Source organism: Tympanuchus pallidicinctus, unplaced genomic scaffold (genome assembly GCF_026119805.1).
Source record: "Tympanuchus pallidicinctus isolate F22 unplaced genomic scaffold, pur_lepc_1.0 scaffold4, whole genome shotgun sequence".
Lineage (NCBI taxonomy): Eukaryota > Metazoa > Chordata > Aves > Galliformes > Phasianidae > Tympanuchus > Tympanuchus pallidicinctus.
In genome coordinates this window covers 43209196-43213497 of record NW_026294758.1, presented here as the reverse complement: position 1 = coordinate 43213497, position 4302 = coordinate 43209196, and the positions used below count along the sequence as shown (strand labels likewise).

General features: G+C 32.6%; 1 long non-coding RNA gene across 1 annotated transcript; it reads right to left on the bottom strand.

Moving 5' to 3' along the window:
• Nucleotides 1-1574: 1574 nt before the first annotated feature.
• On the bottom strand, nt 1575-4011 carry LOC128089807 (uncharacterized). Its single transcript, XR_008210685.1, has 2 exons — nt 3928-4011; nt 1575-1825 (listed from the first exon to the last, which is right to left on the bottom strand). It is a non-coding gene; the product is annotated as an uncharacterized LOC128089807 (long non-coding RNA).
• Nucleotides 4012-4302: the final 291 nt, after the last annotated feature.

Genomic DNA, 4302 nt, shown 5'->3' with positions numbered 1-4302 from the left:
TCATCACAGTGTGTTTCATTATTTTTGCATGTAAAATATTCAACCCAATGAAAAGTTAATGGTCATTCTGCCTGAATCTCACTAGTTAAATGAAGTAAGTCTTTAAAGGTTGTGAGAGGGATTTGTTTACTTGTTCCCATGAAGTTATTTCCTTCAACACATGCTCAGTTTCTGTTATTAACATATCCTCTGTGGAAGTAATTTTATTTTCAGAACTATTAGTGCCAGTTCTATATGATGTTTCTTTAGTGGTATTCCCAGAACAACAAGATGTTGTAATACAATAACCTTTATGGAAACTTGCACAATACAATATACCTGGCTGTACTTTCAGCAGAACCACTAGGCTGCAGATAAAAACTGAGGGCAGTCTGTGACATACAGAATAGGTAGAAAAATAAGAGTACAGATCTTCAGCTGCATGTATGTCTGTGGAAACTGTGGATGAAAATCTTATTTGGTTTATGTAACTACTAGCTACCTAGCTCTGTGCAGCTGGTTAATAATCCTATATGCACACACATATACAAATGATTCTACTTTTTCCACTATGAAATCCCCTTTGACAGAGCTTATTAACTGGGCTCTAGACTCACTACTATTTAAACTGTACAATTTATCTTCAGAGATTTGTGTTGCTGTTTGGTTTCCGTTGGATAAAATGTGATTGAAATTAATTTGGATAGTTTTCTTAACTGGAGAAAAGGCAATATAAATTTTATTCTGAGCAAATTTTGTATATTGTGCTATTATTTTTTCAACTGACTAAGAAAAAAAAAAATCTTTAAGAGGAAATAATTGTTACAAGACTTTAATAAAGCACATGTCAAATCATTTATATCTGAAAATAAAAGATTGATGCATTTTGTATAAAAAATAAATTAATATAATGACTAAATTAACTTTTTTTCTTCAATATTTTATTTTACACCCTGCTGACGTATCAAGCAATTAAAGTCCAAATTCTCCAATCGTTTGATACTGGCTATTTTCCTGTTGATGGTACCAATTATAAACATAATTCTTCAGCTTTACACTTTAAGCTGAGTATCTAAGTGCTAATACTTTTTCCTTGTAAAATCCTACAATTTATGATTTTGCAGTTACGATACTGTGCACCACTGTCCATTTACATTACACTGCGAACCTGATCCAACTCCTGTATGACCTCATAAGAATGTCTCCATTGACCACACTCAAGTTCATAACTACCACAATACCAGATCCAAATGCCCTAAGATTTGAAAAAGGTTAGAACTTTATCCAAACTTTTGATTCAAATCCATCCACAGTAAAATTACAAAGCAAATTCTTGATTTCATCTTAGACTGCAATGTGCATTCTAATTGTGCAGAATTTTAGAGAAGAAATTAGGCTCATAATGACATATAAGGAGCTGCTTGTCTGCCAGTGAAAATACTCCAGCAAGTGTTTTCATTGGCAACCGTATTAGAAAGTCTATTGCTATGTTTTGACATCCGTGGATGTTTCATTCCAAATGTATTATTTATAGTACTATTCACATACATACAGGTCATTTTTTGTCTGCTTTGTTTTTGTTTATTTCTTTAAAAAAAAAAAATAGTATAATGTTGATATCCTTCTGAAAAATAACTGTGATATTTGTGCTTTTATCGTCAATAAATGTGCTTATTTGGTACATCCAGGCTCACACTGCCTTACATTAGGGACAGATAGCAATGTTTTGTAGCTTCCACCAACCATGCAGGATCATGAAACTTGACAAAAAAGTGTGGATTCTCTTCTTTCTAATTTCATAAAAATTCCCAGTAGGAATATATAAGCAAACAAAAGCCTTAAGTACCTGCAGAAATAAGAATCAGGATAGAATTTGTTTTGCAAACTATTATTACAGTGGCATGTGAGAAATCTTAGCTATCAGATCACAGTTTAAATTCTGAAGGGTACAATTGTCATTACAGTTGTTTGGATTGTATATTTTTTCTTGAAAGCTCAAGATACACTCCCAGCATAAGTTGCTGGGTACTTTTAAAACATCCTTACCATGCAATTATATTTCCAAATCACTTTTTGATTGTTCTGGCTTTGAACAAATGATATAAACATGAAGAAGATAGATCAGATATATGTTTAAATATTTGCACAAATTCTGTTTGCATGCATAGCTTACAGTATCATAATCTGGAGCATATTTATACTTTACATAAGAAGATAAAAACATTTTGAAATTTAAGCTTCTTTGACCAGTTTAAATTTGATACATTTTTCTAGAAGGAGAAATTTGTTGAGAAAGCCAGGTATAAGTGAGTGTATACAAAACCAAGTGAATCTTGAGCTCATAATTTTGTAAAATCTTACCTTTGCCCACAAACACAGGTCTTCAGCACAGTAAATAAACATGTGGATAGAGTAGAAATATTTTTCAGCCTATTTTTTATTTATGTCTTCATATACTTGAAAGTGACCACCAGTTTTACGTCTAAAAAGAACTTGTGGTTTGTGCGAATTGCCAAGTCCATGGCCATAATTTAATCCATACTCCATCTCTCATTTTCATCACCTATCAAAAAGTCTCCTGAACATGCATTTTTTAATAGGTGAAAAATACTTTAAAATAGATATAAGGAGTAAATGTTAAATAATTTACTCTAGTCCTATCAGTTTGCTGCTAGACACAATTTTGTGATCCTATAAATTTGGAAAGCAAAGTAAATTATCTGTCTAATTCTGTTCTCATTTAAAACTTACTGGTTTTGCACATCCACACACACAAAATACCAATTCCTCTTCAATTAAAGAGTGTCACTGCAATTCCACAAAGGCTTAGCATGGTAGTAGATTTAAATGTTTACCATGGTAGTAGATTTGAAACCATTAACATTAGGAACTGTTGTGCATCTACTGTACAATCCAAAGACAGCTGAAATGCTGTGCAATCTCATTCTCAGAACAGCACTTCTTAGAAAACTGGGCAACATGTAGAATACTATATCTGGATGTCCCAAGATAAATGTTGCCTTCAAGAAAGAAATCCTTAACTTGTTTCTCTTAATTGCGCTGAGAAAATTAGGGTGGTCAAGAAAATCTGGAAGACTGTTAGAAAAAAAATTATTGTGGTCTGGTTTGAAACACATCAATGGATTTAAAGAAAAATTTTGCCTCAGGAATGTTTGCTTATTTATTTATTTATTTATTTATTTATTTATTTATTTATTTATTTATTTATTTATTTATTTATTTGGGGGGGGAGGAGAGGAGGCGGAATCAAAATGTGGAGCTATTATCAAGCCAAATCTGATTGAACATATTAATTTCAGGATGCACCTGCCTTGCAAGACAACTCAGTGTTCTTCTTTTCCTCAGATAAAAGGCATATTTTTTCAGGACTTTTGTGCAAAATGATGAGAATTGTTCAGATTAATCTTCAAATTTTGAGGTTCATCAGAACTGAGCACAGGAGCTTATCACTGAAGACAGGTAGTTTCTCTAGACTGATACTCTAGGTGGTCAGAGTTGTTACAGAGTTACCAACAAAGTTCTTACTGGACTTGGACAGGCATATTTCTTATTTTCCCATGCACAGAGTTAGCGTAATGACTCCTTAAGCTTTGATTTGCTGTTGAAATGTGCTACATAGGAATATTATTTATTTAAAAAATAAACAGAACCCAAACTGAGCACTCCCCAGACTCTGAGAGAATGCTGAAACCATATACAAAATTGTGGTTTTAACTCAGCTGTAATTTACAAATCATAATTGACATTGAGCAGAAGTACAAAGTGCAATGACAAATTCTACTCACTATCCAAAGTGAAAAATATAAATGTTTTCTTTGAACTGCACAAAAGAGAACAAAACAAAACCAAAAAAGAGAGAGATAGAGAAAGTAAGAGGTTTGGGACTCTTTGCTCTCTTCAGATAAAAAAAAAATAAAAGATACTGACCTGAAGAAATAAGGTTTGCCATCCTCTGTGGGATAGTATCCTTCTGAAATTTCAAAACAAATTGAAAAAGCTGATAAACAAATGTTCTGATTACAGCAACTGAGCAGAATTAAACTTTCTAGTGAAAGAAAAAGGATCCAAGCACTAACTATTGTGGAAACCAGTTTTTAAAGACCCTCACAGATGTAAATGTCTCCCTATAAAAGTATCCATATTTTTTCCTATGCCAATTTAATCTTGTTAATAATGACAATTGTTTGATGCACAGGTTGTGAGAACTAGGAAGCAGATATGCATGTGCTGTAAATTACACCGTGGATGATATTCTGACAAATCAGGGTGTTGAGAAAAGCATTAAAGAGCATTAATTGCTAG